Source organism: Carassius auratus, chromosome 17 (genome assembly GCF_003368295.1).
Source record: "Carassius auratus strain Wakin chromosome 17, ASM336829v1, whole genome shotgun sequence".
NCBI lineage: Eukaryota > Metazoa > Chordata > Actinopteri > Cypriniformes > Cyprinidae > Carassius > Carassius auratus.
In genome coordinates, this window is record NC_039259.1 from 9,226,743 (window position 1) to 9,253,585 (window position 26,843).

Sequence of the window (26,843 nt, forward strand, 5' to 3'; positions counted from 1 at the left end):
TTCTAAGCTGAACAAAAGATAATATAGAGGTAAAAACTGTTAAAGAATGTCCACTTAAATCAGTATTTCATATAGATATTTATGTGTTGAGCAGTGTGTGGGTGTCCTGACTCCTGCCAGTGTTTATTTTGCGATGATGATGGCTGACTGCTCATTAGTTAATCTGCATAGAATGTGATTAGTTTGTTTAAAATGTTAAGTAGACTGACATAATTGAAAGTGAACCAATATTGCACAATATTTTTGCCAGGTGTAAAATCTTCAGCATCTGAGGCAGAACTTACAGCCTTTTTGTGAAGTATGAGCAAGAAACAAATGAGTTTATCAAGGTACGACAGAATTAATTCCTTCTTTCCATCTGGTTGTACTTTTTCATGAGATGAACCTGGGATGCAACAGGGTTTCTGACAAATTACTTGGGACACACGATTTCTGTTCATGTCAGAAACGAACAAAAATCTGCTACAATATGGAGTCCAACAAACTGAGCATGACACCATAAACTGAGCCAGTGAATGAACGAATCGAAGCGGGTATGTGTGTCACCTCATTATTTAGAGTGTCCTGTGTGTCCTTGTTATTTACACTACAAGACAAAGCGTCAATTCTAATAGTCTAATAGTCAAGGGAGAGATGAGATTGTGTGTTTTGTATTGTGGGCCTCTTAGGTAAGAAGCATCTGTTTTTAAAGTAAATACACATTGGGCTACCTAAAATGCATAAATGTCACTGCATTACATGACATTTGTGGAATTAATTTTACAGAAACATTTTTTGAAGGAAAAGTCTTTATGGTCATTGACAGAGTTCAAACAAAGATCCATAAAGCCTTATACGAGACAAACCCCACCTCTTCTTATACCATTCAAATGAAACAGTGCACACATAGCCCACCCACTAAATTTCCAGGATGAACTGGTATGTTCTATCAAAACACATTTCCAAATCTTGTCAGAACCTGGCAAATATCCTATCATAACCACTTTGATGAGCACAAGGCTTAGTCTAAAGCATTCACTGATCTTAAATCTAATGCAGATGTTATTTCTGACAATTTCTAGATTTAAAATAACTGATGGAGGTTATCACTTAAACCTGCTGGGTTTGTATGTACCTTTTCCATGAGACTACTATTTGTTTGTAAATGTGGTGCATTTAACAAGGGTTCATAAAGATTCATTTAAAAGAAACATTCTGAAAAAAAAAGGTTTTTCTGTTGAAATGAAGGGATGAAGAACCATAAAGAACCTTTAACATCCATGGAACCTTTCCACTGCAATGTTCTTTGTACTGTACTATGAAAAGCATGATTCTTGTAAGAACTCAAACTGATTCTTCTATGGCATCACTGCAAAAAAAAAAAAAAAAAATCCTTTGTGGATTCTTAAAAGAATTATAGTATATTCTATCCCAGAAACGGTCCTGTTACAGCATGTTCTAAACAGGTACAATGCAACAAAATTACTAAAAGCTTGTTTATCTGTATCATATACACCACAAGTCAGCGAAATAAAATCTCATTTATATGGAACATAACAAACAGGGCAAGGTTAATTTAGCTGTGAAAACACTGGATATTGTAAAACAAATGCCTCAAGTTTCACAAGGAAAACCATAAAAGGACTCATCCACACACAATTTTGAATGGTTATGATTTTGCTGCACCCCACAGTATTTTCGGTTTTAGAATTGGAAAAATGCTCATCGTATCACGACTGGTTAGGACACTGTGAAACTGCTGAGATCTTAGGAATATTACAGCAACCTGGAAATCACAATCAGTTAATTAATCTAAATGAAAAAACTTGCTGACTACAAAGAGCACTAACAAAATTGCAAATTGTTATCCAAACCTACAAGTCTGCCCTGCTAATTCACTGGTTTGAAAACCAAAGAAGGCTCAAAAATACATAATGAAAGTGTCCTTAGACTGTGTGTGCCAGCTTTTTATTACTTGTTTATTACTTGTTGATTTATTACTTGTGCAGTTTTAGTTTAATGTGAGCATGTCTCTGGTCTTTTTTGGTTGTCAAAGCTCATTCAACTGACCCTTTCACAACCCAGAGTCTGTGCCAAATGAAACATGGCTCATATCATGGGTGAAGTCGTATGTTCCTCCTCATATGATTTTGTTCAAAGTGCCATTCATGACTAATTGACACAACAATCATGGTGGAATCTGAGTAATGCTTTATCATAACAAACAAAGAGCAGTTCTGGTCTATAAAACTGTGACACTTCTTTATACCAGAGCCAGCTATAGTATACATTATAAATAATATCAGCATTATCTTTAAAGCATCATGGATGAGAGAATAAGACCTGTATGAGACAACAGGCACAACATGTTCAGTGAATGTGGCTCAAATGTGACTAAGTACATTCATTAAGTGGCCTCTGGCATGCACTTGTGTTAAAAACAGCTATTGTTTATGTGCATGTTCCAGTGATGGAGGAGAAAAGCGTGCAGAAGTCTTCCTTGTTTGGTCAACTGGCATAAGCACAGCTTATTACAAATGTAACGCTGGGGAAAGCTTTGCCATCTTTTGGCGGGCATGATGTGTGTATGTACGAATTTAGAAGCTGATTGGGAATTCTGATTGCTGCTCCAGGGTAAGGTTGCCCATAAATGCTAATCTAGGATCAGATTCCTCTTGCGAAATTCAGTGGCTAAAGGAAAACTTCAGCCTACATCATTTGCCGCATGCATGCGTTGATAAAAATGTCTTCATATTTGAAGTGACAATACATTTTTAAACAAAATTTTTAATCTGTGTCATTTGATGATTAAAATATTTATTCAATTATGATTTCATTTTAAAAATGTTTTAAATGTAAGAATTTTAAACTTTCTTTTTAAATAAGATTCATTTCCGGATTTAAATCATTATGCAACAAACCTTCAGTTAAGCTCAAATGGAAATTAATTGTGAAGAAGACACTCTCATCTGGACTGGATCCCAGCTTTCTAAAACCTAAAAAATAACTTAGAACACTAAGAATGTGTCCCTGAGCAAGAAACTTAACCCCCAGTTGCTCCAGAGGCGTGCGACCTCTGCAACGTGATCTCATGAGAATACGTGTGTATTTTTACGTTAAATGTAGTTCTACCACACGTACATTTACTTAAGTTTTCATGCACATAAAAACGTACAACTTAGACGTATTTATAGCAGTAAAACGTACAAATACTTACGTGTTAGTAGCTAAAATAAATTAAATAATCTAACGTAAAGTGTGAATTTATATGAATTCCCATGTATTAATATTAAAATCGTGCCTTTAATGATTTAAATCTGTTGTATTTAATTGTCGTATCAATAAATGTTTTTATTGAATTTATTGAAGCAGTTTACTCATCTACTTAATAGGAAATAACATTTCTGTGCATGCTGCAAACCATAGATACACAAAATCACAGCATAAAATTACAAATCACATCCATTTTATTTGTTTGCTGTACTCCATATCTTTAGAATCCAGATGTTTGCAAGGAACATATCCATATCAATCGATCTTCATCTTCATTCTCAGCAACAGCGTCCGTCACAGTCAAAGCCCGTGCTCGTTATGATTCGAATTTGAAAATAGCGCCAGTGCGCCACAGGAACGTTACAACATGGTTTACGGCACATATATCGACCTCTCATTGGTTCTCACATAATTCGTCATAGATTGCGACATGTCGTAATTCAGTTGATAGACATCATAGACAGTAAAAGAAATGGACACAGCGACCCCATTGGAACTCAATTGAGACAAGTGAAGCCCATTTTTAGCGTTTTTTAGCACTTCCGTTTCTGACGCGCAGACTCAAACGAAGCTTGATGACGTCAGCAACCTGTCTGACAGATGTAAATCTTCTAGTGGCTGTGCGTGCAAACTGCCATCGTTAATCTTGCAGAGACGGCGAGCTTGAGCGGGGAGTTCTTTGTCGTGAGTGAGCAGGAGTAAGTATTCTGATTAATTATTTTGTATAGTATTTTAAAATATAACGCCAGTACGCCATATTAAGTTAATTGCCTGCGAGCTTCTCCTCCTGTCTGTACGGTAATGCGGCAGAGAGTCAAGTGGTTATGACGCAATCGTTAGCCTATTTTTTACAAAAACTGTTTATACGGGGCCATAATGTAACATAGAAGGTAATGGAGCCCTTTATACTTTGTCGTGTAGCTTTAGAAATAAATAATGGACAAACGGAGTCATTAAACGCCTCAGATGTAAAGTAATTCGCTGTCAAAGTGACGCCAAAATGAATGGGAGTCAATGGGAATGCTAATGCAAGTGAAGTTCTGCTAAAAGATGGCAGCCCCCACCCGGCTTCAACTTCCGGTCGAGTTCCTTGCCGCCTGATAGACATTTGAAATCAGCACTGCGCCAGTTCGGCTTCACAGAGAGAAGACAGATTCATAATTTAACGGATTAATAAATTAAATTCTGCTCGGTACCCTATAAAAACTATTACCTCCAGAGAGGACTGCGACTGGAACTCATTATCTTTGAACTACTTTTGGTACCACTTTTGATATTTTTGCAAAAAATAAATGATTAACATTATGTTTGTTTGTCTGTTATTTGTTTATTAATAACAGTAACGTTATGTAGTTTTAAGAAATGGTTATGGGTAGGTTTAGGGGTAGGTGTAGGATTATCGTTAGTGGCTCAAAATAACGTTTTAATGTTATATTTTTACTAAAATTGTGTTTTATGTTTTATTCTTTTAACATTCTGTATAAAATGGGTAGGTTTAGGTTCAGGTGAGGTATAGGGATCTTACATTTATTTTAAAAAATTATAAAAAGAGAAAATATACATAAATATAAAAAAAAATTAATCAGAAACGCATTGAAAAGCAGCTTCATGAGCAAATTTCTATGGATAACTGACTGGTCATAGAACACGCTCTATCTGTACGTATTTGAGGTTGTTTTTACGTACATTTCTATACGTATCGAACCTGTAATTACGTCCAGATAATACGTAAATGACACTGTAAATATGTAAAGGCACATACGTATTGGACAGCTTTTAATTTACGTCTAAATATGTACGTTTTCATTGTGAGATCAGGCTGACCTCTGACATATATAGCAATTGTAAGTCGCTTTGGATAAATGTTTTGTATTTTTTGTTTTTTTGTTTAGTTTTAGTTATTGGGGGGGGAGGGGTTCTATTTTAGTTCAGTTTCAGTTTATTACCTGGAGGAAACACTTCTCATTTTTATTTACAGTACATTTAGTTTTTTTTTTTTTTTTTTTTTTTTATCTAATATTAATTATATAATCTATCATTTCTATATCTTTTTATTTCAATTGAAAAAAAAAATGTGTTTTAGTTAACCACAACAACACTGCTGTGTCTAGCTATCTGGATAATAATCAAGACCTCCCATCCACTGTGAGTGAGTTTGTGGTAATGCTAAAGGACAGGCCGTTTATATGTGAGTGGCGTTTTGACTAATAGGGCAGTGAGAAGACACTAGTAGGTCATGAGTCTCCAGTCTTGGAATGGAAAATAGGTAAAGGGTGCCAGATGAGAACTGAAGCTCCTGCAGTTAGAGTACAAGCTGTGTACGCTCTCATGAGAATGACTTTAAGCACATATAAACAGCTTCACACGACCTGGGGTTACTTCAGTCAATAAACATGTCACCTGCAACTAGCTGATGATGACCTTGTACGAATGTTCCCTGCACTTCCTAAAGTTTATTATTGAAAAAAAGTCCTATTTTCAGTCATCCATGAATATTAGCCTAAAAGACCCTTGAGATTTACCCTTGAGAGGTGAGCTCACCAGAGTGTAGACAGGTTTTCTCGAGAATGTTTCCTGAAGCTGACAGTGCTGTTCACCGCAGGCAGAGGTGTATGCAGCCGTCTCCTGCCTCGCCGTGTTTATGTTTCTGCTCCTGCAGGGACCATAGCAATAAGACAGATGATATAAGTGTCACTGTCTGTTTCAGGCAGGATAAATCAGACAGAGATTTCTCCTTATGAGAAACGAGAGGAAACACAGAGACAACGATGTGTGCCTACAACTGGGTGAATACATTTTCATATTTTCCATTAGGATACGCTCGTATAATTCAGTACAAAAACTATGGCACAGTCTTGCTGTTGCTTTGTATCAAATATAAATAATTATTAATAATTGAGTTTATATATATAATTTCTCCATTGATTAATTGCACTGTACGAAAAGACATTGTAGAAAAACTGAGGTAGAGTAATTGTCTCCTAGCTCAAAGAAGTTTATGGAGATTTCATTTAACCCTAATACACAACACAATACAAAGTGTAATATTGTAATATATATTTTTAATTGCTTTATATTAATAAAGTACATTAAAACATATATGTTCTGGCTTTTTTACAGTATGGTTTTTAAATGTAAAATGTTTAAAATATTTGAATGTTTTAAATAAACTTCATAAGAATGTTTTCATAATAGTGTTATATTTTTTCTTTGCATAAATGAACCTTATTCTATTGCTTTTAGAATTTACAAAAATTAAGATGTATTCTGTCTTAATCTGACATTTATAGGTATTATTTGTCAACAATAACATAAGAAGAAGAAAAAATCCAGCTGTACACAATATTTTGTCCTTGCAGACTTGTTTTGTGGGTTTATGAATATTGATGTGGATGCACTGATTAATGCTTGCAGGAAATCATAAAAAATTCAACATCTGCTGTTCAGCATTGCAAGAAATGCCAAGTGTCACTTGCTCTGACAGAAATCGTTACGTTGAAAAAGTCCAAAAAATAAGAGCATGTTTATAATTGTACACAAACTCAACACAGTCACACCTCCACACAAACAAATACGATCAAAGTGTGCCTCTGACAGAGTTACTTCGACAAACATTGAATCTTTTCAGGCATATCTCCCATTGAATTTATTCTCCTCCCCTTGAATGCGGATGTCAGAATGACAGACTGTTGACAGCCCTAAATAAACGGCACATAAAAATATGGAGCACGCTCTGTTTGCTCACTCACAGTCCTGGTCCCCCAAGCCGCTCTCAGCACAAGGCCAGCATTTAGAAATCATTCCAGGCTGAATGCTGCAATGCATTAACATGCATTTGGAGTAATGACCAATTGTATGTGAGAAAGCATAGGAACACCCCATAATATAAAACACTTAAAGCCCTAGATGTCATCAAGCATCTCACCTGATGAATCAAACGTTTCTTGGTGAGTCATGCAGAAAGGTTTTGCAAGTCTGCCCTTTGATTCAGGCATGAGTTTAATGAGGTAATACTACAGCAATACCTGCTAACCGCAGTCATTAGATGACACACATTACTGATGCAAAATCATTTAAATTAGGCAATGCTGGAGTGTTTTTAAATACACTAAAACATTTGCCATGCAGCTTAATAAATGAATAAGCAGTCACTGAGAAAGCGATTTTAAGGATCACCCTGAAACCAGCAGAGTAGAAATGTGCAGCTTTAAACACTTATTTAAAATCTTTCATATAGTACATTAATGTGTGTTTCATCATTATGCAATATTGATGTAAATCCTGTCAGTAGGTTTTGCTCGAGTCGAACTCTTCAACAATATGTACCAATAATTTTTTGATTATATTTCCATTTAATCATGAAAACGTTATTTCTGAATGTTCTCTGCACATTCAAAACATCCAGTTAGTTAAATGTTTAAATAACATTTCTTGGTTATGTGAATGTTAAATACAAGATTAAGAGTGTCCCATTTTATTATTTAGCAAACATCATGAAAATGTAACTTTTTTGAAGTTCTTTAAACCACCTGAAATTAATTGGTAACATTTAAAAAATGTTAGACAAACGTCCAACTAAAATGTTTCAGAAAAACATTTTGAGAATGTTATCAATGGCCAAATAACTTTGAGAGAACCTTACCAGCATGTTAGCCATAGTTCTAAGTAGTGCTAATTTCTTGTTGTTAGTTGACAAGCTTTTCTCCCATGACACAAAAGAGACGACAGTAAGGTCAATAAACTAAAAATGCAACAATTTCAACATGCTATATTGATGAGACTAAAAAGTATTTAAAAAATAAAAACTATACAAAAATCATAAAATCAAAAAAAACTAAAAACAAGTGCCATTCAAATTCAATTGCCATTGAGCCAGTCTGTGTGCTCTGTCATGAGATCTCAACTATTTTGTCTGCAACTGTATTTCCTGAATAAATACACTTACTCAACCACTGTTGTTTCAATAGAGACACATTATTGCAATTTGAAATTACAATTAGGAATATTACTGTTATAATATTTAGATTTTACCAGTTTTAATTTCTCATGTAGACAGAGAGAGACAACCCTTTAGGACTAGCTGTAAGAGAACTAAATTATTTTGCCAAACAATGATCTTGGGAAATCTGTAGAGCTATATCACCTGTTACCGTGTTTATCAACCCAGTCTTGTTTATAAAACTAAAATGAATTTAAATGAATGCTCTCACTTCTCTTCACATCTTTTTACCAATGACCTTAACGGTAAACTCCTGACCACTCCAGTAATGAGGGTTAACTCACACTGGGGTGTGTGTGTGTCCTTAATAAACTCTAAGTGGATTGGACAGATAGTTGACTCCACGCTGTGACACCTCAGGGGTCATGAAGGGAACCAGAGGAAGGAATGAAGGGGAAAATTTCAGGAAAAACCAAAAGATCCAATAACTGGGAAATCTAATGATTTATGATTCTTGAGGTTGCTGGCAACTAAGAGCTTTTTAAGTCACCTACTGTTTCACATTAACTGCATTAAACTAACCAATCCCCAAATCAAATGTCTAATCAATCAATGTTCAGCCACAAGCTATTGGATCAATATGTCAGTCAATTCCTTTATATTTTGTTCAGAAACATTGCTATTCACGTTTTGGATACCAAAGTGAAAACACAAAGGGACTTAAAACCAATTGTTTTATATAACAAAGTGGCATTTAAAGTATTTAGTACAAGCACAAGACTGTACATTTTAACATTTTACAAAATTAGGTTTTTATGAGGAATCAAAGTGTGAAACCAAGTTATTATTTAAAATGAAGACCAAACATGTTAAAATTTCTGTGGAACATTATTGTTAACAAAATGAACTACACTGGTGGTTATTCGGACATCTGTAGGAATTTTAGGGGGAGTGAATTGTATTATTACAATTCAAAACAATTATATCTATTCAATGTATTTAAAAATAATTAAATTAATTGATTTCTAGATTAGCAAAGCGGAATTTTCAGCTGACATTACTTGAGTCTTTTCGGTGTCACATGATCCTTTAGAAATAATTCTTATAAGCTGATTTGGTGCTTAAGAAACATTTTATTATTGGTGATGAAAAGAGTTCAAAAGAACAGCATTTAATTGAAACAGAAATCTTTGTAACATTATAAAAGTCTTTATTGTCTCTTTTGATCAATGCACCCTTTCTGAATAAAAATAAATAAATAAATAATCTCTCTTCAACAAAAAAAAAAACTTACCACAAACTTTTAAACAGTATGTAATGATATAAATCCACATTCCAGGAAATACATCAACTACACACAAATAATTAAATATTTCTTTACCTTGAGTTCTTTTTTTAATATACGTGTTTGATAAAGTATTTTTCCTCTGATGGACTGAAATCCCAGTCTTGGAGTGATTCGTGAGGTGAAAAAGTGTTTGGATGTTCTTTAGTATTTAAAACATGTAGAGAGAATGTAAATACACAGACATGAGAGTGTTCCATACATGGACAGAGGAACTTGATAGTGTATATAAGAGAGGAAATGGGGCTACTAATGTCAGCTAGGATGATATCTGCTAGACTATATTAAATCCAAGCCAAAGCGCTCAGAGGTAAACAATTTCTGACACTAATTAAAGACTGTGTTCTGACTATATGCCTCACTGAACCTATTAGTGTGTATGTGTGTGTGTGTAGATCTATAGGTATGTGCCTCGATATATGAGCTAAATCAACCATCACTGATGTGGACTTCAGAATATAGACGATAAGAAGCTTCTGTTCTTTATGTCACATAGTTTCACACTAAAAGGTCAAGTTTACGGGGATATAGCTCACCTAATATTAAAACAAAAATCAAGTTCTCAAGTTTAAAAAAGGATTAGAGTAGTGAAAAGTTAAAAAGTGTTTATTGCATCACTGGCTTTAAACGTTAAAACTCTTTTTTGTAAATATACACTATCCCATACAACCAAAGAGCACTGAGATTTCATACCCCATGCAGCACTTCTTGATGCATTCAGTGCCTCACTGAACAGAACAATTTGTTCTTTCGGTCATCACTACACTGTTCTTCTCATTAATTGAATATGGCACATGAGCCAAATGTACCAATTGTATAATTTATTTACGGTGCTTTTGTGACCTTTTTTGAAGCAGGAACTCTTCAAAACTGAGAATTACTAATTTTGTGTTCAATGGAAAGTCATAGAGGTTTTCAACAACATAAATATGAGTAAATGATAATAACGTTTACCCTTTTGAGTCAGCTGTCCCATTAAACATGTAATTTCAAGCTTGTTTGGCCATATTAGAAAAATACACAAGTATGTTAACAAAACCAATGCCACAAGCTACAGACGCACAACAAATTTCACAAAGTTCAGTCCCAGAAACTGGCAGTGTCACACTTTTACAAAGATACAGTAACTCTACTTTGTATATCAAATCATGCTGATATCCAAAAACTAGCAAACATTTTATTAAAAAAAAAAAAAAAATGCCCTTAATCTGAATATTTAAATGTTTTGAAGAGGAAATAAATAGATAATAAAAAAAAAATGATTTAGTGCCATCTGTTGAAGCTGAAAACTTTGATATAGAGCTAAATCAATAATGACTTTGAAGGCAGTTTTCTTACCATATAAATGTCATTTCATCATTTGATGTTATCACAATGTACCTGCATTACGGTTTCAAGGTCATGGATTAAAAAAAAAAAAAAACATGTTGCTAGATACTTCTGGTATGAGAGATAAAAATTGAGCTTTCAGAGCAATGGTTCTGGATAAAGAACAGCTGGTTTAAACCTCAATTTTGGACAAGCTTATCCATTTTAAATTTTACATAGTGGCATGACCATTTTTCACGCTCTTTCTGACTCATTGAGTCATTTTTCAACTGCTGTCACTTTAAGAAACACCCCTTCATATGTATAATTGGCAAAAGCATTGTGCTCAGGTACAAACACACACACACAAGCTTGAAACCAGCAATATGTTTGTACCTCAAAATATCAAGTCCTCTTCTTTGTACTGCAAAATCCTTTATATGGAGTGATTCGTTTCGGTATTAATTTTATAGTGTATAGTCATTGTGAGGCAACATGTTCCCCACTAACACTCCTGAGAACATGCTGCTCTGTGTGGTCTCTGAGAAAAAAAAAAGTTGTGTTGACTCTGGATCGAGTTTAGACAGCAGGACCCTCAAACTAATTAACCGAGCATCTGATCACAGAGGGGACATTGGAAATATGAGACAAATTAAAACACAGAGACAAAACAAAAGAGACAAGATACACAGATAAGAAGTGTGTCAGGCAGAGAATAAAAACTGGATATACAGAAAGCAAATGACAAAGAGAGCGAGCGAGCGATTGAGAGAGAGAGAGAGAGAGAGAGAGAATGAGAATGAGCATCAGTCATCGGGTGCAGACAGGTTTGACTTTGATTGACAACTATTAAAGCAGATTCCTTCCTATATCCGACGGGAATGCAAGGAAACATAGAAGCCTTTCTAAAGTGGCCTTTTCCAAAATACACGTCTGTACTCCTACACAGACATGTTGTGTGTGGTCTTGGTAGTTGTCTTAAACTGAAAAATACTGAAAATATATATATATATATATATATATATATATATATATATATATATATATATATATATATATATATATATATATAAAATTACAGCAAATAATGTCAGAATAACTCCCTTGAAACAATATATATATATATATATATATATATATATATATATATACACACACACACACACACAATGCATTACTGTATTAAAAGCAGTGTAGTATGTGTAGTAGAGTATTATAAGAGACTGACTGAGCGAGTGTTATTAAATGCATCTGATCCAGCATTCATTCTTCAGACCAATATCATATTCTCAATAAAACATCAATTTGACTGTCCAATAGGCTCGTGCTATCCTTTCATCTGTTAAGGGTAATACCTACATTTCTTTGCTGCAAAGAAAATATTTACTGGAAAACAAGAAAAATACAGATGCTTCTCAATATATTAGAATGTCAAGGAAAAGTTAATTTATTTTCAATTTATTTCATTAATTTAATGCACACAGACCGAAGTCTTTGGTTCTTTTAATTGTGATGATTTTGGCTCACATTTAACAAAAACCCACCAATTCACGATCTCAACAAATTAGAATATTTTATATAACCAGTAAAAATAAAAAATAAAATGAAAAAAATAGTTGATTGTTGTTCTTTTGTAATTTACTGTACATGTACTCAATACTTGGTAGGGGCTCCTTTCGCTTTAACTACTGCCTCAATTCGGCGTAACATGGAGGTGATCAGTTTGAGGCACTGCTGAGGTGGTGTGAAAGCCCAGGTTTCTTTGACAGTGGCCTTCAGCTCATCTGCTTTGTTAGGTCTCTTGTTCTCATTTTCCTCTTGACAATAACCCATATATTCTCAATGGGGTTCAGGTCTGGTGAGTTTGCTGGCCAGTCAAGCACACCAACACTATGGTCATTTAACCAACTTTGAATTGAACTGAATTGAATTTATTTAATACATGAGTTTCACAATTTGAGTTGAATTACTGAAATAAATTAACTAACTTTTCCTTGACAAATGATAACAAAATGCAACGTTGTAAAATGCTTTAATGTTATTAATAAGCAAACACTTGTTTACAGCTAAAAATTACAGCAAATTATGTCAGAATAACTCCCTTGAAACAAGCCTTCAAAGTCACTGTAGGGTAATAATTGCACTAAATTGCATCACAGCTGCATTTCCAAAAAGAAAAGCATAATTTTGGGTTTTCTGCAGCATATTTTAAAGCTAACCGTGCTTGCTTAAACCCTCCACCGAGGCCTAGACTAAATCTCTGTGTTGTGTTTTCCTTGCGTAGTCTTGAGGCAGAACGAAAGTCTAATTTGCTGGAGATGGTTGTGGTCTGCTGGAGACAGCACTGAATGAATGGCTCATTAACTCCTGCATAAGCACTCAGCGAGCTTGTGATGGTGGAAAATGAATTTATGCAGTCTTCTGCCAGACATAACATCAAACTCATAGCAAACTGGGGAAAATCATGAGGGGAGAAAAGGGAGGGAGGAAGGAAGCTGGAAAGAAAAAGAGAGGGAAAGAGACTGTAAGTGGAAAGTCTGACCTAGGCGTCTTGCCTCAAATAAGTGACATTCGTAAAAGTTGCTGAAATGTAAGTCACAGATCCCCTGGTCACGCTGTCCAGCATCAACAGCAAAAACGGACCGCTCATTCTTCTTTCGGACAGATGAACCGGCCTGCGGTTCCCCCCATGAGAGGTGTGTGGCGTCATGAGGGAGATGACGTAACCAGAATGAATTTTACAGCACATTAGCTGAAGCAGTGTATGTGTCTGGCCACTAAAGCAAGTTTCTAGCTTAGTTAGCAGCGCTCTGGAGCTGAGCGATGCATTTCGAACATTGGATTTGAGGTTAATTACCTGGCAAATAACATTTAGTCATAGTTGATGGAATAGTTACTTTGGAATTATGTATAATCAATTTTCAAAAACGGTTGAAACAGTGCCTCACTGTCAACAAAAAAGTGCCAAAATATTGGTTTATAATTGTAATTTAATGTTAGACATACTTAAAGCAATTAATGATCAAATATCGTTCGCAGTGCCAGAATGATATAATAATCATGAGAATTCAAATTACAGAATCAGTTTTTATCCTCCAAACTATGTATTAATTCATTGCTGAATTAACTAAAGAGGACGGTTGAAGAAATATTCTTTTTTGAATACTAGTTTGATATTGTTATATAAAGACTTGTAACTTGAACAACCCAATAAAAGTGAAACTTCATACTAAGGCCTCATATTTTTATTCATCAAAACTCTGAAACACCCATTGTGTTATCAAGAATGATACAGTCGATGATAATGTAATGTCGTAAACCTTATTTACAAATTTGTCTTTGAATAAATCTTCCAGTAGTTTAATATCTCAACAGTGATGGCAGGCAAATATCGTACACTTTATATTCAAGAAAACAAATTCGCAATCAGCTTTGACTGTATTTGCATATCTTGATTATTTTCATCACTATAAAAAATAAATGGCTCAGTGAATTGTGAAATATTTTGTGAATTAATCTGAATTTAATTTAGGTTGTTTTCGAGTTCACCGTTTTGCATCCGTCTGCGTTGCAAGTTGTATTGTGTCAATTTTTTTGCAGTGCAAACCGAAACAGCAACTGAATTTTCTACACATTTTTTTTTTAATTGACTGAATCGACCTCGACCAATGTAGTGCTGTAACTAACCCTAAACAGAACTCAAAAGTTTAGCAGGGTAAATGAAATGGACAGATGATGTATGACTGGTCTCCAAAGGCTGGCAAAGGTCTGTGAAATGAATGGTGTTGAATTGGGGAGGACACCCACTGTTCCAACATTATCTGTGTTGATTTGGGGTTATGATGTCTGAACACTTCAATCACTCCATGTTTGTTCATCTCAGTGAGTGGGGGAGGGATGTATAGAGATGGTGACAGCACACGTTAAAATGAAGATTAAGATTGCAGACCAAGGCTAAGATTATGTTAAGAGAGACAGCAGTCCAGCTCTGACTGATTAACTGGAAAGTCATATTTTGTTTTAATGACCTTAATAGATCTTTTACTAATGATGTGGCAGGGAGACAGTCCAGAGGAAATACCTGTACGTGTACTGCATCCAGTATGAACAAATTAGGAATGAACTCTGCTCTTTTTTTGGAACTCTCTGCCAATATAAAAGATCTTACATTCTAAAACTCAGAAATTATCATTTTCTTTTTAAATAATTTAACCCTTTTCCACTAGCGCATGAAAAAAAATATTTTTTTTTGTATATATATATATATATATATATATATATATATATATATATATATATATATATATATTTATGCCAATGGAAAGCATGACTTTAAAAGGCCCATCATTTTTAGATGTGACACAGGGTCAATTACCCAGGACACAGATTACGTCTCGACTTGGATTAAAAAATTCACAATTCTCAAAATCGTATTTGACAGAATAATCCAGGGCAAAGATTAAGATGTGTCTAGGCAACCAGAACTTCTCATGTTGTGAATCCTTGAGACCTGAAAATTCACCTTGCCAGGGAATATTCTGATGCCGATTTGCCTCTATTGTAAACAGAATCCAAGTGATCCAGACATCCTTTTATTATGATGTGCGCATTCACAGTGTTTCCATGGAAATGTCAAAGGTAGGGATTTGGAATATTTCCAAATTGAAGGACCTGACTCATACTTTATCTATTTGTTGATGTCCCTAAATATAATTTATGGTGCATTAATTATATCTGCTAAAACCATGGCTTCTCATAAGTTAATAAGACCCAAGGTCATCATCCTTCATGAGCTGCTTTTTTCCTTCCTCCAAGCAAAACTACAAGAAGAAAAGTGACATCAGGAAAATAAAAAAAAAGGTTAATTGCTCTCCTGACCACAAACAGGCTGAAACAGGCTTGATATTACCATCCTGAAAAATGCCATCAATATACAAATATATTAATAAATAATGACAAATCATTTAAAGTTCATGAACAGAGCATAATAGTAGTGTCTTCTGACTGCTAAATTTGAATCCCAGAAGCATAATTATGATCGCAGAAGGGGATGAAAGAAAGAAAAGAACAAAAGAAATCATCACATAAACAACAAATGCATAAAATATTTAAATAATGGACAGAGAGATGAATATAAGGCTAAGTTCAGAAAACAAACCCAATCTACTGTTTACTGCATACTGTGCTAAATAATGCCTACTGTTTTTTAATTAAACATAATGCATATTGCAACAATAAACAGTTCAAACAGTTAGTATACACTGTAATCACATAACCTCATTACTTGCAAGATCAAATGTCCACTTACCACTTTTAATAGCAACTATAGTGAGAAGTGACATGAAAGGCTGTTGAAAGAAAAAGAAAATCAATATATTTTTTAATTTGGTCCCTCTATATAAATAAATATGTATAAATTAATAAATTATTAAAATAATTTTCCATACTATCATGAAATATTATATTTTTTTTTCTTGCAAACATTTTTTTTTTTCATCAGAACACACGGCTAATTTTCCACAGCCTTCACTGGAGAAAAATGCTTTTTTGGAACGAAATAATGTTGAGTAAATAATTTTTGGGTGAATTATCCCTGTAACTTAACAAAACAGTTTTGAGGTTTTACCCTGACAAAATAAATATTTATTAACGCTTAGTTTAATGAAGAACGTTGCATTGGTGCATTGGCTCCACCGACAATCAACAGGATTTGGAGAGCCGGAAAATTAGTTTACAGCTCTGTGACAAAGCTGTTAAAATTGAACACAACAAGAGAAAGCAAACCAGACCTTCCACAGTTGGTGGCAACACACAGTGTAGTTTAAGGGCACACAAAATGACTATACCCATACAGAAGGAAACCGCTCAGCATGCTACAAATTCTCACAAGAGCGATTGCTAACAAAAGAATAGCTTTGATTTTGTGCTCAACTTGTTATTCAAAACAACATTTATTTGCGTTAGACAGGTAAAAGTTGAGAAAAAGATGTCAATGTAATGTTTTCCGAAGAAGGGAGCAACCAAGTGATACTTGCTCTGAGGTGACATCTATTGAAAAAGGTAAGACCTCCACAAAAACGCTCCAGTTCACAGAAACGACACCTTGTCAATGTTCATTCCTTTATTCACTAGGCATTTTTCCCCAAGGGTCCCCTGTGGAGGCCATCTTGGTGAAGTCTTTCATGTTTTCTAGAGTGTTCCTGCACCTCACAGCCTTGCGCAGTGAGGGGGCGGGGGTCACTTTCTCTGTCGGGCTGCTTACAAAGCTTGGTTTACTCTTGGGAGCCCTCAGGGATATAGCACTACAGTCCGAACAGTAAATAATATATTAGAAGCAAATTCTGTCAATTTCATCTTAATTCCAATGTTGGCTGGTCTGCCTCTGCCTCTGCCATGCAAGATTCAGCCTAGACACGAGTTACTTATATAATATGTCACATATCAAAAGTATATTGGTGCTGTGGGCTTCTATTTAGAGCAAGTGCACTTTGTTGCAATCTTATTTGAAGGGAAGTTGTAAATAATTCTCCTGCTGCACAATGGCGTCTGAGTTGTTGAGATGTCTGAAGTAATTACAGCATATTTATAATGGACAATACACGCCTGGACCTCGTCTCACTTTGCTTTGTTTGCGTTTTTGGAGGCTTCTGAATGTCAACTTAGACTTGGGTGCTCTATTCCTATAAGGCAAGCAGCTTACTAACCAAATTTTCCATCGATTGTTGGTTATACAATGGATGAGTTCTGAAAGCTCTGCCAATGCAAGTCCTGTTTCCAATTTGAATGGCTCCCGCTACTCTTTTCTGTGGGAGAACAATGATCAGGTTGGACTTTTTCTGTGGTTGGCTCTTATGGCTTTGGCAGTGAACAATGACCTCCAATGAGCTCTTTCTAATTCACACTAAAGAACTACCAAACCACACAAATTCAAAGACGCAGCAAGATACCAATTTTGTCCATGGTGCTTGTGCAACCGAGATTTTTTCTGTAGTGTGGATAAAGCTGCTATCACTAATGTTTGCTGAATAAAATGCTTTACACGTCTTACACATCTGCAAATATAGACTAAAGTATCTTACATAAAGTTGGTTGATGAATGAGAGCTTACATGCTGACAGTATTTCAAGCATTTCCATTGTGGTATTGGTAAATGATGCTGCATCAATGCCACTAGGCATCAGTATGCATTCAAGTTTATAGCAGCCATTACAACTAGCACACAATGACAACAACAAACAACCTGTTATAAACTGTGTTATAATAATTATACTAGCTTTTCTGCAGTACAGTATTACAAAGTACTGAGTAATTAAGAGTGTCAAGAGTTTCTATTTAAAATGTGTTTATATCACTAAGCATTGTAGCCAATCAAAGACATAAATGTGTGAATAAAATGGTCAATCAGAGGCATTTAAAACAACTTAATACCACTCGAAACATTGTTCTGCTCGCTTCCTTTCAGTATGACCAACGAAGTGTGAACAGTATATAAATAACTGGAGTTTTTTCAAGGGTGAGCTTGTGCTGAACTAAAGTGTCTGACAGCTTCAGAGATTATAAAATGGGAGCTCTCTTTGATCGCTATCTGTTTTTGACAAATTCAAGGTTTAGGAAGTGATAACCTTATTTAATTTTTAATAGATAATACAAATAATTAATTAGTATTACTGTGACATTTCGTACACTCTTCATATCACAGTCATGCCATCCCACCTGAAAAAAATACTGTAGTAATTTCTAGTAAATACTATAGTATTTTTGAACCACTATAGTAAAGTGTATGATACTGTATATATTATAGTATTTACAACACTTCATTAATGAATGCCACAGCATACTGTATTATTAAGTGAACTGATAAATTGTAATAAAAACTGTTGTATACTTTATTTTTTATCTAGTCTAGTACGAGTATATCGTAGTATAATATACCCTATAGTTGTAGATAACATAGTAGTACAGTATTGGGTAAAGTAATTTGTTTATATTACTATAATTGTTACAACAAATTAATTAACGTACTTTACTATATCATGGTTCAAAAACACTGTAGTATTTAGTATAAATTACTATAGTATTTTTTCATGTGTGAAGAAAACAGAAAATGTACTTGCAATTGCTGTCCTGCCGCAAAACGTGAGACCAATATGTGTTTTAGATCAAACCATATAATCATTAGTGAATGCAACGTGAATGCATCTGTCAATGGTGATATATTTTCCTAAATAAAATGATCCTGCCTGAAGAATTGTGTGAAAACCTTTATCTGATTTTACACATCCACAGGAAAGAAAATTTAGTGTTTTCCTACATTTCAGAGTGGATGAGAAAGTTTTCGAAAATTCTTAAAAACGCTAGTTTGGATGGAAGGTGTTTTGAAACGAAAATGCAGTTTTCAAATGTATCTAGTGTACCCTAAAACATTCAAGTGGAGTCATGTCTTGGGAAATAGAAAGAATTTAATAACAAGACTCAGAAGGTGCAACATTCCCTGCCATAAATGATTTGGTCTGAATTATAAAAAATGAACAGTAGCTACTACCAAGAACCAAATACTATAAAAAAAAAAAAAAAAAAAAAAATTTTTAAAACTAGGATGTTTATATAAGACAAATTATAGACACTGCGTAAAACTTAAATCACAGACTAAAGAAAGACCCCTACTAACAACAGGCCCTCAGGGTGGTCAATCATTGTGTCTACAGAAGCAGCTTGATTGACAACCCTGATTGATTGTTTTTGTGTTAGTTTGACCACTTGTGTAATAAACCCTTTAAAACCTTTAAAACCCACTGCAGATTAATTCTGAAGCCACTTTACTTTTCTTCTGTCATTCAGTGCTAATTTCACTGTAAATAGACTTTAAATTAAAAGCCTTTATTTACTATGTCAACTATAAATTCAGAGTCCACATTCACTTTGTATAGAAGAAAATCATCTTAGGTGGAAGATGAAGAGCTACCATTGGATGAGAGTCACATAGCTTATGACTGGATCATGTCTGGATTACATTTGTCAGAAGAACACTTAATAAGGGATTATAAACCAGCAGTGGTGTCAAAAGTAGTGGCATTCATTACTCAAGTAGAAGTATAGATACTAGGGTTTAAAAAGACTTTTGTAGAAGTTGAAGTATCAACTCAAGCTTTTTACTCAAGTAAAAGTGTAAAAGTACTGGTTTAAAAAACTACTTAAAGTATAAAAGTAAAAGTAATGTAAGGGAAAAAATACCATTAAGAACAAAAGATGGGCCGTGCCACAGGGGCCTATAGTACACTACCCCACCTCCTCAAAAAAAAAATTTCTAAAGGCCATAATGACTATAATGTTATATTAAAATGTTCATGTTGAAAAATTTGGGATGCACTAGGCTACCTGTTTCAGCCGCATATATGCCCATTGAAAATGAACGCACTTTAGTACAATGCAAATATATTAAAGAGCTAGAGATATGATGACTAGTTGCGAATAAGTATTGTTATGGTGCAAAAAGTCAAACTTCAGAGGCATGTCATCAATAACTTTAATGGAATGAAAATGTACATCCAAGCTTAGCTGCAGGAATCTGTGAGGGCAATGGACAAGAACATTGGTGCAGGCTTAGTAACAATTACACTTGTATAGTTGTACAATAAACATTATAGTGCTGTCAAAATTAATGATTAATCCAAGTGATTTATCAAAAACGAAAAATAACTCATAATCCTGATACCTTCTTGATTGATAGCTTCCTGTATTCGGTACATACGTCTGCTATGTCCAGCGTTCGGGGGGGGAACGAGTTACAAAGTTGGTAGGGCCTAGTTATCACAACATTGTCAATCGCGTCATCAATTACAGACGATAATTTATTAAAACGTCTCGCTACAGCAACTACCTACAGTAGCTTAATTTGTGGAGGAGGAAGAGAAAACACCCATTTGGTAAATGAGCCAGTGAGAAATAATAACTTTTAAGTATAGGGTCCAGTGCCTTTTCAATACTTTTAAAAGGTAACGGCGCCTAAACAGTGCCTGAACCGATACTTTAAAAAAAAGAACCTCAACAAAACTATGGATAACTTTAAAGAACATTACAAATAGTTAAAATAAATCCATCGATTTCACCTTGGATGCTCTCATTTCCCAAAATGTGCTTCCCTTAATCTAAGGCTAATAAATGTATTTCACAATGGTCATTATTTAATACAAAACCACACATAATATTTCTACTGTATATCTGTCACTCACTCTGATATTTAGTTAAAATGAGTGCTGTCTGTCACTGTCTTTAATCAGTTCTGTGAATTACTGTATGGTCATTCTTTATAAAATAGCAACGTTTTTAAAATACGGTACTGTGCAAAAGTCTTATGGAAAAGAAAAAATTGTATTTTCACCCCAAAAAAAGGGTTTTAAGCCAGTTATTTATATCCTTTGCTGTATTGTGTCTGTAGGAAATATCAGTTTGCCATTAATTTTAATAATAATCTAGTGCGATTTTGAATGAACAAGCAGTTTGACAACAGCAAAATGAATGTTTGGAAATGTAAACTGATATTTTCTACTGACACACTACAGCAAAATATATAAATAGCCCAACACCATTCTTTTAAGTGAAAATACTAACGTGCCTAAGACTTTTTCACAGTAGCTAGTGTATGTATAAAGTACTTATGAATAAGTTTAATTAAAGTATGTGTTCGTTCATATGTGTTAAGGGCTAGATTGTCGCTGGAGGAAACGGCTGTGGTGTGATGAGTGGTGACAAGCGAAAACTTTACAGTAGATGAGAAAGCGACTGCTTCTTCGTGACCTTTTGTAAACTGTATTTATGACAAAGAACTGCACAGATACGGATATTCTAACAATCTATCGATAAACACACCTTGTGTCCTCTGTCTCTGTTTGAGCTAACGCTGCTGCGCCGCGGTCTGTGGATTGAAGAGCGCGCTGAAAGACGGGAGGAGACCGGTCTGACGCCGGTTTCATATGAACTTTAAGGGGACTGACTCTGAGAAATATATTTTTTGATGAACCCAAAACTGGCTATGTCCTAGCTGGAGTGTGATGTCATGTGGATGGATTTGTGTCATGTGCAGGTGCGATGGATCGCGTACAGACCAATAGGGCGTCGGAATGGTATCTGTTTATACTTCTCATCCAACCACAATCAAATTCACTCCATCCGGGTGGCGCGATTTATCTGGATACGTTTTTTTTTTTTTTTTTTTTTTTTAGAATGATGACAAGCCGGAATGAAAACAAGCCCAAATTAAATAAATAAAGCAGTAACGAGGCTATTTTTAAAATGTAAGGAGTAGAAAGTACAGATACTTGCCTGAAAATGTAAGGAGTAAAAGTAAAAAGTCGGCTGAAAAATAATTACTCAAGTAAAGTATAGATACCCAAAATTTCTACTTAAGTACAGTAACGAAGTATTTGTACTTCGTTACTTGACACCTCTGTAAACCAGCAATCTAGAGTGCTAATGGGGATTGTGTCAGAGTAACTGCCTCAGTACCGCTATAAGCTACACATTGGTATAACCGAGTTCAACCATTCAATGCATAAATCCAAACTTGTTACACAGGAGAATGATAGACTTTGAAAACACGTGAACTCATCTTCCTTGGGTTGTGAACTCAATTTCTGACAAAGGTCAAATCAATTATATTTGGTGACACAGGTGGAAGATATTACCTCCCAAGGATAATAATGACTTGCATTGCATTGCGAATTGCATCACTGTTCAATGAAGTCCAACCAAGTTCTCTCTGGCAATGAAAAACAGAGACATCTTGATCTCAGATGACTAAATTAAACCAATGCATCAAAGAAAACTGGTCTCTTATCAATGAGCTGTCTTAAAGGCTTTTAAAGCAGTGCAATACAGCATATTCTGGGGAGTCACATACATGAGGAAGTTGAAAATGGAAAAGATAGGCTTCAAATAAATGAATTTGTTTCCATGTGCAATGATCCACTACTAAGAATGATAAAGTGAAACACAAATATTAAATGGTACTGGTAGTTATGTAACAGCAAATGTCTTCAACCAAGTTAGCACTGCAGGGTACTAACTAAATCCAAATCAAGGGTAAGTCTGTCCAAACTCATTGGTCCAGGTGCTTTGGATATTTATCACAGGGATCTGACCATGAAAACACACTAGGTGCTGCAATGAGTGATAGACTACAAACTGAAGTTTTCATATAGCCTTCAGGCTAGATAGTGGAACAGATATTCACAGCCAGAAGCAACATATAGATAGATTGAGTCCATTTATTTCCGCAATTCTACCAGCCACCCAAACACAGCACTGGACAGGCTTTTGTAAACATAATTATCCCTGTATTCTTGGAAATGTCTTTAAAGCATGATAGACATCTAGTCACATTCCAAGGTGAGGACATGCAGTCCAGCTTGGCAGTGTTTGCTTCAGGCACCACATTCAGCCATTTGACATTGGGGAGGTCTGAGAAGACTACGGAAGCCAAGATAGGTCAAACAAGCACTGCTACAATGGAATACCAAATGTGTTTGGTTTTGTTTTATTGCACATCAATGTGACCCTGACTGGTCTTGTCACACCTTGATTGGTTTAATCCATTAATTTACGTCATTCCGCCTGAAGACTTTCACAAAGGATAATGGCATTCAACTAACATAACCATTCAATTAACACATTAGGCTAATCAACAATATTTCGATCCATTTAAAAAACTTTTAGCGCTGTAGAGTTGACCATTTTGACTTTCCTCTAGACAAAAAAAAATAATAATAAAATCGTAATGCTGACATTGTTTTTCTTGTGTCATGTTCTTTAGAGGTGTATCTTTTAATAGCCTTAGCAGACTAGTGAAGCATACACACATTGCAAAATCATTTTAAAATTATGTTTGCCTAATGATAACAAGTTAATGAGGCATGACTGACAGGAGAAAAGACAGGTGGGTACTTTATGGATGTGGATGTTTGTTCTTCCTGTGTTACATTTAACGGTTTCAGAAGTTTTTAAAGAAAGAGCACGTAGGTGGACAGACAGACAGACAGACAGACAGACACACAGATAGATAGATAGATAGATAGATAGATAGATAGATAGATAGATAGATAGATAGATAGATAGATAGATAGATAGATAGATAGATAGATCTAACACAATACCTCATGAGGCTGTAAAAGCATGTGCAGCATACGTGTGTGAGAAAGAAAGTTACCGACAGGAAAGATAATGTATGTGTGTGTGTGTTGTTGTTGTTGTATGTATGTATGGAGCGAGTGTATGAGCGTGTGGAGGTTATGAGACTGAGGAGAGACAGAAGTACAAAGAAAAGAAAAGAATGAGGAAAAACTGACTTTGCAAGAAAGACAGGGCGGCCTAAATTTTCAAGGATCACTTCACTTAGAAGGTGTTTTAAATCCTTTCATATAAGGACATAGCGCACTCCACCGCATCTTTCTTCCCTCCTTCCTTTAATCTGATCCTCCGGCAAATTCTCTCACGCAGACATAGACACACACAATCTGAAACTCTTTTTCCAAAGACAGGAATGGACACTGTGTTCTTTGCTGCCATGTCCACACTATTAAGGGCCAAACAGTGCAGATAAGACCTAATGCATTAAACATGAGCTGCTCTTATAACTATTTGACACGAGCACGCCGTCTGTCTGTGGACACCTGTGAGTTAAAAGGACTGGCCGAATCAAAATGCATTAAACATTTTGTGCCCTTTGGTTATTGGCCCTTGCATTATTGAATGAAAGGCTCTTCTGTAAAACAATGTCAAAAGTGATTACCTTATAAAATACTAGCTGAATCTTATTATATATTTAGGGGAGACCTGGGCTTGTCACACTTGGAATTATTCATAAATGTCATTTTTTTTTTTTTTTAAGTTGTTATGTGTTTCATGGTGTACCTTCACACAGTTAACTAATTACAAATTATGCATGCATGCATGCAAAAAAAGTATATATATTTATATGTGTGTGTGTTCAATACATACAATTTATACACTATGCATAATGGCACATTACTTGTTGATAGTGCAGACTAACTCTAGAGGGGGAATACATTGATTGACATGTCATTGACTGACATATCATTAATGTCGGAACATTTCTTGACTACACCCCCACCCTCCGTTTCCATCAGTTTCATCGTCTTAAAGATTCCGACCTGTGCGCAAAGTCGCGTGCGAACTTTCACAACATTTAAGGGATGTTTCCGATTCAGTTCACCCTGTCACGCTTTCGGATTTCCCGAAATAAACAAAATATCTGCGGATGAGCACTTCTGGCACACTGGTTATTATAACACATCACTCATCGCTTCTCCCCCGCGAGATGGTTCATCAGAACACAGTTGCGCGTGCTCTGCTCACCATTAAGGCAAATCACAATAAAGGTCGCAAAATAGTCAAAATCTGTCTCTCAATTAATTAAACATCTACATACGCTTTAAACACTGAAACAATCGTCGTGCGTCAATCAATAATTTAGCTAAGGTTTTGCACAGTGCTGCGCGAAATAAAATAAAAAAAAAATCCTAACAAAGTTATATAGCCTACTCAACGGAAAAAGATGCAATGTGATAAGAAAGTAAGATAGGCTTATATGCTATTTCATATTTCTATATTTATTAAATATATAAAGCACACAGGATAACATGGTGCTCATCATCATTGCTAATGTTATACTTTGATATAGCTTACTATGTTCATTTACCAAAGTAGCAAAATACTTCATATAAAAATAATGGTTATAGTACGATGCCTCTGTTTGCTGCTTTAAATGTATTTGTGTACTGAAACTGTTTTACATGCAGTCTTTCATAAGCTGTACATGCATGTGTTGAAAATAAACACCTTCTTCGTCGCTAAATCTGTAGGATTTTTGAAGGTTCGATTTCAATTGATTGCATGCAAATATCCACTTTATTCAGCGGTCATGTTGCTCCGTTTTCAGTACAGTTCTGTCAGTTGACAAACGATTCAGTGCGCCAGTGAGTCGAACAAATGATTCACACCGTTATGCGAACCCGCTTGATCGGTTCATTAAAAGAACCGATTCAAAAGATCCATTCGCGATTAGGGCATCGCTAGCTCCGAGTCCAAACAGCGGACAGCAAACACGGGGCAAGATTTGATTTGTGTAATACTTGCAGAGAAATATTTTAGAAAGCAGTCCGCTATTTTATCAGCAAGATGGTTTTATCTACTGAAAAGACTCGTTAATTAAAAAATAATAATAAAACCCTTCCATTAGCCTACTAAGAAATGTTAAATGGCTTGCAATACGATAAACTACCCTACGCTATTTTTGTAAACAATAAGGAAAGATTATATTCGAATTGATTATATAGCCTATTATGAAATAAATTCAGTCAATTCCAGAAAGACATTCTAACAGTGTGATTAAATTGCACAATTGTAAGTTCCCTGAAACATTATTGAAACTGTAAAATACTACAACACCTTTACTGTGCATGCAGAGCTTAATTTATTAATTATTTACGCTATTAATTTAATGTAATTCTTAACGTTATTAACACTGCTTACCTTATTAGCTAGAGTTCACTGAAAGGTAAAGATGCTCAGAGGAAATAACTTGTTCTTGCCACTCCTCTGCATTTTGGTAGATCCACTAAAAGCGCGTTGTTCCTCCCCAGGAATGCACGGCTTGTCCTTGAGCGTCCGTTGCGGTCTGGATATTTGAGTGTCGGTTCCCCGTATCGCCCTGGTCACTAATTGCCAGGCCACTGGAATCTCCCGGAGCGCACGAGAGGAAGGCTTCTCCCTGCGCGTGAGCGTGATTGGCTAGAGTGTCTGTGACGCACCAGCAGGTGGCAGAGCGTTCATATATAAGAGCCATTCAGAACGCCCCAACACGTTCACAAACTGCACAGTGATTTTAAAGATGACTGTCTGCAAAAAAATACAATTTTAGCTTTATCAACAGCAATGATATCTTGGATATATATGACAACCTTTCCCTTTTATGTAAAAAGTATA

At 35.2% G+C, this 26,843-nt stretch overlaps 1 protein-coding gene across 4 annotated transcripts in view; it reads right to left on the bottom strand.

The window, feature by feature from the left end:
• The window catches only part of chrm3a (cholinergic receptor, muscarinic 3a), an 80,137-nt gene extending 53,507 nt beyond the window's left edge, over window positions 1-26,630 (bottom strand). For 2 of the 4 annotated variants that reach the window (XR_003294134.1, XM_026285634.1), the window contains exons 1-2: window positions 26,391-26,630; window positions 5,794-5,905 (exon numbers count right to left, since the gene is read on the bottom strand). The gene's annotated coding sequence lies outside the window, so the exon portion shown is untranslated. Of the gene's footprint in view, window positions 1-5,774; window positions 5,906-26,390 lie in introns of all 4 variants that reach the window. The other 2 variants (XM_026285635.1, XM_026285637.1) reach the window with 2 other exon arrangements.
• Between the last annotated feature and the right edge of the window lie 213 nt (window positions 26,631-26,843).